The 9587-nt window shown below is 42.9% G+C and overlaps 1 protein-coding gene across 5 annotated transcripts in view; it reads right to left on the bottom strand.

The window, feature by feature from the left end:
• Tdrd3 (tudor domain containing 3) overlaps window positions 1-9587 on the bottom strand; it is a gene marked incomplete at its 3' end in the record, with an annotated part of 174131 nt that overhangs the window by 91199 nt on the left and 73345 nt on the right.

Below are 9587 nucleotides of genomic sequence, written 5' to 3' on the forward strand. Positions count from 1 at the left end.
GGAAACCCTGTCAAAAAAAAACAAAAAAAAAAAAAAAAAAAAAAAATGTTGAAGCCGAGGTTTGTGATGAAGGAGAAGCTGTCTTTGATAATAAGATTAGAGCCATTAAGAAGAGGCTGCCAGTTTTTACTCAAACAATGGGAAGAACACTATCTGGGCAAGACCCTACCCAGGTAAGCTTCCTTGTGAAAGGAAAAGCCCTGAGGAATTTTCTCTCAGAAAACAGCAACAGGCAAATGCTGTTAGTAACGTTGATGATGTGACCAGGGCCCTCCCCAGCTTCAGCCCAAAATTGGCAGTGTCATTCACAGGGTGCTGGCTTTAGCAGAATGAAAGGTGCAAGAATGAAGGGGTCATCAATTCCTCTTCTGTGGTTTCAGAGTCCAGGCAACATGTAGCAAGGGAGTCCCTGCATATAGAAAGCTTTGACAGGCCAAGAAGCCTTGAGAAGCCACTGTGTTGAGCTGTGAAGGTGAAGCCTAATTGGCAGTAGAGACCCCAAGGTGTTGTAGATGCTAAAACCATGAGACAATTCCCAAGGAGAACTGTGTAGAAGGAGTGGCACTTGCTGCATACAGGGAGTGGAACTATACCAAGAGAAAGATGTATGCTGCATGTAGCAAAGCTGAAGAGGCTAAGCCATCTAGTGGAAATAAAGTCCCAGACATCGGACATGGAGCTGCAGGGTTTGGGTTTTGTCCTTCTGGGTTTCAGTCTTATTTTGGTCCAGTATTTCCCCACTATGCCCCAATTCCTCCATTTTGTTCCATTGTAGGTTTAAAGTAAGTAATTTGTATTTTGATTTTACAGGGGCTTACAATTAAGAGATTACCTTGAACATCAGAAGAGACTTTGGACTTCTGAATAACGTTGAGACTGCTCAAGACTATGGGGAGTTTTAAGGTTGGACTAAATGCACTTCACATTATCATATGGTCATGAGTCTATGGGGTTTGGGGAGTGTCATGTGGCAGTTTGACTGAGACTGAAGCCCATAGGCTCCAAGTATTGGGACACTTAATCCCCAGTTCTAAGCACTTTTGGGGGAGAGTCATAGAACCTTTTGAAGGCGTGGTCATGCTGGAGGACCACATGTGTACTTCACTGGGGGCAGGCTTTGGGAGTTCTTAAGCCTTGCCAGATTTTCAGTTTGTCTCTGCTTCCTGTACTTCCTTGACGATGTGAGTGCTCAGCTTTCTGCTCCAGCCACCTCTGCCACCAATGCGTCTCCACTATGATGGGCCCTAATCTCTCAGGAACTGTAAGCCAAATAAACTCTTCCTTCAATTAGTGTTAGGAGTCAGTAAACTGGTAGGTGGTTAGGGTAAAGCTCAAAAGAAGAGAAGGGAAAGCATTCCCACTTAACTTCTGGAATGTGTCAAAACAAGGTTGTACACCAAAAATGTAAGATTACTGGCCTGGCAAGGATGTATGTTTTAGTTATCTCTGTCCTCACTGGGGCCATGTGGGCCAAAAGATAACGTGCAGAAAGAGAGAAACAAAGGAGAGAAAAGCTTATGGACCCTATAAAAGAACCAGTCCAAATCACTTGGTGGTCTACCAGCTTTGGACATTCTACCGGACAGGGTGTCTTCAGCTCTTGCTCTTTACTCTGTCTCAATAAAAGCCTGCTTTCATACCTTTCTGCGTTTTACTTCATTCTTCCCTGGGTATTCGATTCTAAATGTGAGCCCTCAGCACACACCCTGGTGACATCTGTGGTAGCCAGAATGGGGAAACTTGGAAAAGATTCTCACTTAAGGTCCATATAACTGGCTGAGAAGCAGAAAACAGAAATCAGGAAGCACCCCAATACTTCTAGCCAACTGTGCCCCACACCCAGCCAGCCCCCTTCTCTATATTGGAGTTAGTAGGTTCTGGGGAACCAGGTCTGGAGAGAAGGCAACTCAATCTCATTTGACTTAATGAAGAGGGGTCTCTTCCTCTCTATAAAAGAGAACCTGGGGGATTCCAGGGCTGGAGAGATGGCTCAGTGGTTAAGAACTGCTCTTGCAGAGGACCCGGGTTCGATTCCCAGCACCCACACAGCGGCTGAGAACCATCCTTAACTCCAGTTCTGGAGGAATCTGAAGCCCTCTTCTGACCTCCGTGGCTTTGCATGACATGGATACATTCACATACATGCAGGCAATACACTCATACGCATAAAATAAAAATAACAAAATATTTTTTAAAAAAAGGTGGGGTACCTCAGTGGGGCTTTGTGCCACTACTGTGGTGGAAAGTAAAAACATTAAAGAGTTGCTAAAATCTCTTGCAATGTGATGGTAATGAAGCCCTTAGGATGGTTGCTAAGAACTTTGAATGGTTCCTAAGAACTTTGGACCATGAAAGGCCCCAAGATAAGTAAGAATGAGGGGGATGTACTCAAGATTGAAGTCTTTAATCACCAAACTGCTACATTCTTGTAATCTTGCAATCATATGTTACTGTACCAGATTACTTATTACCACATATGTGCTATTTGCCTTTTGCTAGCATTCCTCACATATGAATTGACTATAAATTTCCCCAAAAATTTGAGCTATGGGCTGGCACCATTATGGAGTGATTTGGGTGTCAGGCCATTGCCCTGAATAAAACTCACTCTCTTTCACCTGACTGAGGGAGGCAATCTGGAAATACACTAATGTGATTACTGAGTCCATGGAGGAAGAGGTCCCTCTAAAGGAAACATTTCTCACCCATTCAGCACCAGATACCTGTAGAAAACTGCAAAAGCTGGTGACTGAACTAGGCAATATTTTGGGCCAATTGGTCCAGACTGTTGTGTCAGTCTATTATAATCAGAAAATAGAAAAAAAAAAATAATTGAGACCTGGAGAAGGATAAAAAAAAAAAGGATAAGAGACACCATGAAATCCTAGCTGTGCTGAAGGAGACACATGGAGGGACCATCCTGAAAGGTCCACTGGGGCATGCTTCCTCTGTAAACAAAAGGACATGTCAAGAAAGAATGTCCCAAAAGGAGGAGATCCTGAGGAAAAGGAGGAGATCCCGAGGGAAAGGTCTCGGCCCCTACCTGAACCCTGTCCTAACTGCCAAAGCACCACTGGAAGGCAAGATGTCCTGTGAGGCCAAGAGGCCCCAGGTCCTCTCCTCCTAGGAGCAATGATGAATCCTCAGGCCATCCCTGCAGGCTCCTGTGATACCAGTCCAACTTGAGGAGCCCCAGGTAACCTTATAGGTGGCACAGTATACAACAGATTTCTTAACAGACAATGGAGTGAGAGTCTTGGTGCTACCTTTTTTTCCATGTCCTTGATCTGATAATCTGGTTGTCTTTAGGGACCTATAAGGCCAGGCCCTAAAGAAATATTTTACAAAGCCTCTTGTCTGCTTATTGGGGGGAGGGGGAGGGGGAGAACCACATCTTCTACCACTCCTTCCTTATAGTTTCAGAAACACCAATGCCTCTAATAGAAAGGTATATTCTTTCCCACTACAAAGTAGAACTTACCCTATCCCTGGAGGAAGTCAATGTTTACCTCTAAAAAGGCAGAGACTCTTGAGAGAATGCTCTAGTCCCTATAATTCCTCTATCTTAGGAGTCCTGAAGGGGCCTAACAAAGGGAGACTGGTATAAGATCTGTAACTAATTAATGAAGCTGTAGTCTCTCTTCATCCTGTAGTGCCTAATCCTTATACTCTTCTGACATAGATCCCACTGAGGATGACTTACTACTCAGTCTTGGATTTTTAAAATGCCTTCTTTGGTGAGGCATGGTAGTCCACACCTTTAATCTCAGCACTCAGGAGACAGGAGCAGGCAGATCTCTATGAAAATAAGGCCATCCAGGTCTACACAGTGAATTTCAGAGACCAGCTATGGCTACAGGGAGACACTATCTCAAAAAGGCCAAAAATAAAAATAAAAAATAAGCCTTCTTTTGTATTCTCCTGCACCCTGATAACCAACTTCTTTTTGCATTTAAGGGTTTGACTTGAAAAGCTGGGCAAGTCATTGAACTGTTTTGCCCAAAAGATTTAGACAGCCCTCATCTATTTGGACTGCCTTTGGCTTAAGACCTCATGGACTGGTCAAGCCCCCACACCACCCTCCTCCAATATGTGAATGACTTATTGCTTTGTGGGGCAAGAGAATCTCTCAAGGAACAGAATCCCTCCTTTACTTCCTAGTCACAAGGCAAGGTCTCCAAGGAAAAGGTTCAATTATGCCAATCCCACGTTACGTATCTAGGGTTGATACTAGAAGAAGGGAAATGCAGCCTAAGCTCTGAACAGGTCCAACCCATTCTAAACTAACTCCCTCCCTAAAACTAAAAAGCAACTGAGGGCCTTCCTTGAGGCAACAGGATTCTGGATCCCTAGATTTGCATAACTGGGCATGCCACTACACTGGCTTCAAAAGGGGCTCAAAAATGCCCATCAGTTCCTCTGGCATGGGAACCTAAGGTTCAACAACTTAAGATAGCACTAATTTAGGCTCCTGCCTTGGGATTGCTTACTCAGCACCAATTTTCCATATATGTAACTGAAAAAAGAGAACTATTCTGGGGGTCCTAACCTCCCCAATAAGACCTGCACCCCAGCCAGCAGGATACCTTAGTAAGGAGTTAGAGTCAGTGGCTAAAGCATGACCAGGATACCTGAGAGACAATAGCAGCTATGGGACTTCTAGTCCCTGAGGCACATAAACTGACTTGGGAAAGTCTCTCACAGTATATAACCCTCATGACATCAGGGGAATACTTAATTCAAAAGGACATTTATGGTTGTGAGAGAGCAGGATGGTAAGGTATCAGACTCTTCTTATGGAAGGTCCTGAAATGACCCTTAAGATCTGTCCTTCCCTCAACCCAATTTTCCTCCTTGAAGGGGAGAGCCTTGAATGCTCCTGCTATGAGATCCTATTAGAAATGTATGCTGTTAGGCCAGACCTCAAAGACTAGTCTTTGAAAAAGACTGATCACCAAGTGTTTATTGATGTGAGCTCATTTGTTCGGAATGGAATCCAGAGATGGGATATGCTATGGTAACAGAATTTGGGAGTCTTAAAGCTCACTGCCTCCAGGCTAATTCCAGTGCCCAACTAGCAGAACTCACAGCCCTGACAAGGGCCCTGAATCTTAGCAAGGGAAGAAGATTATTACAGATTGTGTACACGCAAACTTGGTGTTACATGCTCATGCAGCCATCTGGAAAGACAACTTCAGGAACCCCTGTCCAATACTCTAAGGAAATCTTGGATTTATCAGAGGCAGTCCTGCTCCCCAAGAGGGTGGCAGTGATGCATTGTCAGGTGCACCAGAGAGGAGCAAATCCACTAATTCTAACAAACCATTTGGCAGACTGCAACACAGAAGGGATGTTTCCTATCCTTTGGGAGAACTCCCTCCTACCACCAGAGAAGCCACATTATACCCATCTGAGAGAGAAGAGACCCAAGGATATAGTTGCAGTCTAGATCTTCATGAAAGATGGGCTGCCCCAATAGACATCTATTTTTATAATCTTTTCGATGGGAAATTTCAAAATCCCTCCACCAACTACACCATCTGCTGACAAAAATTTCTATTCAGCTAACAAAAAGGATATTCATGGGAAAGGGAACATCAGATGTAACTCAAATAGCTAAAGGATATGAAATTGCCAAAAGACCAATCCTCATAAACAATCATCTACCTGTCCCTGGTATACAATGTCCAGGCGAGGACTGGCAAATAGACTTCACACATTTGTGAGGGGGGGAGGCAAGGCCTGTCTACTTCTAGTCTAGGTGGACACCTTTACTGGATAGATAGAAGCATTTCCCAGCTGAACAGAAAAGGCACAGGAAGTGATACAGGCTCTTATAAATGAGATTATCCCAATATTTGGACTACCTACAAGCATACAGAGTGATAATGGGCCAGCCTTTAAAGCTGAAATCACACAGGGAGTCCCAAAAGCCTTGAACATACAACTTAATCTTCACTGTGCTTGGCGTCCTCAATCTTCTGGAAACATAAAAAGAATAAATGGCTTACTTAAGATACATCTTGTCAAATTAATGCAGAAGGCCCAGGTTCCTTGCATTAAATTATTACCTTTGGCCTCCGACAAGCCTGAGAAACACCCCCAGGCCACTGGGACTAACTCCTTTTGAGGCTCTATATGGTAGGTCTTTCAGAAGACCTGCTGCACAATCTTGAGATCACTGGACTAATATACTACTCACCTTGCTAGATTCCAACAGATCTTTCAGAACTTAGGGAACTCCTGAAAGAAGCATCACAGGGCTTTTCCTGTACTGTCCTGGAGACCTAATTCTAATTAAACAGGTTAAGGAGCCCCCTACCCTGAGTCCCAACTGGGACGGCCCTTACCTGTCATTTTGTCTACCCCAATGGCTGTAAAGGTGGCTGGTGTGGACTCTTGGATTCATCATACCAGAATTAAGAAATGGAACTCTACACTCTACCTGAGGACTCCGATGATGTCTCTTCAAAAACTGACTCTTACTCTTGTGAGCCACTAGAGGACCTCAAACTATTGTTCAAGACACAGTCAACCAAAACTCAGATGACTAGCCTCTCTGAGAGGAGAGAAAATAAATATATATAGTCATTCTTATTTTCACCTCCTTAGTATATAGCCCTATCAGTAGGACTTTATACTGCTGCCCCTTCTGACTGACCCCTATTGTTTATTTGGAACTTCTCTGGGAATCACTGCCATTTTCTGGGCTATACACGGCTTGCTATAATACTCATTTTTTAAAAATTGTAAAACCTTCCTGGCTAGTGACCCCATGTCTTCCCTGGAACCCAGAGTTCTTTGAACCAGAAACCAGAGAATGGGTGAATCGAAGTGCAGTTTGGTATGAACGAAACTCTAGCAACATCACTATGTATACAACACTATCAATACCAGTTGTAGGACCTGTATAGGTTCATTAATTTTCTCCTGCTTTTAGACAGGCCCTTACCTTACAATGGAACAAATCTACTGTGGATCTTTGCAGAGGGAAATGCTTTTCAGGGAGACTCTCCTATCTTGACCACCCTATTCAATCCCTTCCTGACTGATACCTGTTTTGAAAATAGCAGTTGTAAGGTCCCACCCAGTCTGTGTCCCAGCCTGTGTCACCATCAATATGGTAGGGGTTCCCCCTCAAGAACATCTACCTGACTATACTCTAGGCCAACCTCAGAGGGAGGTAGATGTTGGACTGTTATACCTGAGAAGTTGTGTGGAGTGCACTGTAACATAAAACAATGCTCCTAGGAACTCTTTGCACTTGTGGGCTGATTATGAAATTTCTCAACGGACAGTTCCAATTACAAGGAGTAACTTAGTGGGCTTATGCACCCTTCAAAACTGTCCTTACTACATGGGCTGGATGGAATTGGGAACCACTCTAGACCATCGCTTACCTGACTGAGAAGGGATCTGAATTGGCTATCAGCCAATGGCCTACACTCTATGTAGAAGCCACTTCTAAAAATATCTTTTCTAATTACAGAACTCCCTCTCTATAGAAGATAACCTTATACCACTGTAATGCATCCTCCTGTATTCTAAGGGCCCAAGTTCCCCAACTAACTTGGGCTACTAAATACCCTGTTGTTAAACTCATAGACCTGGGGGGGGGGGGATTAATAATGCCTATGGGACATCACTGGACATTCATTCTTTTTCTGAGAGGGATTATATTTCCCTTTCAGATTGTCAATTAAAAAGTGGACTTTGGTTATACCCACAGCAACAATTAAACCCCAATTTTACTCAAAATTGGTCCCACTAAAAATCATGTCTGGTATATAGGCAAGGGCATTTCCTGTTGGGAGGGCAATCAAGGTCAGTTAATCTCACTGACCTTTCACATGCAATCTTTGACGACAGGCTTCCTTTTACAGGACTTTGGCGTACCAATCAGTTAGCTGAACTACGCCTCACTTCCTTAAATAAAACCTGTATTAATAATGTAGAACCATTCTCCTTACTAACATTGTCCTTCAATGTTCCTCATGAGGCAAATGTAACAAAAAACCCTGGCTAGGTACTAATTTTGAGCTGACTGATGAGAAAATCCTCAACCTCCTAGACCAAATAATGGTGTTCTTCCATCATGTTCAACTAAGAGTAGTTAAAGGTGGCAAAGATGTCATCACTTTTGTCAGTGTTTATTAGCAGGCAGGTGGTAGATTCTTTGGATTGTTTTCTTGCCTATTTTCCTCTGCCAATAAAGGCAATGCTGTCTCAGCAGTCTTTCTAACTATTCTACCAATAGGGATTATAAGTGGTCTCATATCTTCTCATTTTTAGATGTTATTGCACCCACATAGCATATCCTAAGAACTCACTTCAAGACAAATGGCTGTCTTCTGTCCTGAATCTACACCATCATCTAAATTTTATCAAAGCCCACTAGATCAGCCCTGAACATTCATCCACCCCAGATTCTCTGCCTGAATCAGCCAGAATAGTCAGCATTCTCAACTTCTGACCTCTAGGAGAGCCTCTCTCCCAAGACCCCTAACTCTGACCCTGCCCAGCCTGAAGAAGCCAGAAGTCTCTACCTTTGACCCTGTGACCCTCAGACAGAAGTCTGACCGTGTCCTGAGAAGGGAAATGCTAGGAGTTAGCTAAGGGTAGGCAGTTAGGGCAAAGGTCAGAAAGAAGGAAGGGAAAATATCCTCACTTAATTCCTAGAATGTGTCAAAACAAGGCCATGTACCATAAAATAAGACTACCAGCCTGACAAGCCCAGCAGTCAGATAAGGATGCCTGTTTTAGTTATCTCTGTCCTTTCTAGGGCCATGTGGGCCAAAAGGCAAAGTGTGAAAAGAATGAAACAAAGAGGAAAACCTATGGACCCTATAAAAGAACCAGCTCAAAAGTCACTTGGTAGTCTACCAGCTCTGGAGACCCCACCTGACAGGATGTCTTTAGCTCTTACTCTCTGCTCTAAACAGCCTGCCTTCACACCTTTCTGAGTCTTTACTACACTCCTCCCCCACATTCAATTCTTTGTTTGCCTCTGGAAAGAACTAGAACTTCAGGGAAATCAGCCCTCAGCTCACAACCCAGTGACATAAGTTGCTTTGGCATGGTATTTTATCACAGCAACAGAAAAGTAATACAGATGGTTTCTGCAAGAAGAAAGTTGTGGTAATGAATGACAGGTCCATGAAGAATTGTCCACAGAGGAAAGTAACCAAGATGCTGTCCATGTCCCCTGAGGGAATATAAAGAATACATTATGGACTCTAATACAGCACAAAAAATTAGATTAAAATAAAATTAAACTTTGCTCTGAGGGTGTTGTAAAACATTAGAATGAACTGCGGTCCCTTTTTGAGTATTTTCCTCAAAAACTAGAGTAGGTTAGCAATGCTTTCCTATGTTCCTTTTCATTTATTGAAAAAATATATTAATAGTTAGAAAAGGTGAAAAAGTGTTGCCACATGAAAAAACTTAAAATGTTGAGAATTTAAAAATATCTGAGGCTCAATGGCTATTTAAATATCTGAGTATTAAAAGCTGAGAATATTCAACTAAGACAAATATATTAAAAATATTTCTTTAAATTATAATGTTCCCTAATAGTTAAAAAAATT

Source organism: Nannospalax galili, unplaced genomic scaffold, assembly GCF_000622305.1.
Source record: "Nannospalax galili isolate Female #2095 unplaced genomic scaffold, S.galili_v1.0 scaffold308, whole genome shotgun sequence".
Lineage (NCBI taxonomy): Eukaryota > Metazoa > Chordata > Mammalia > Rodentia > Spalacidae > Nannospalax > Nannospalax galili.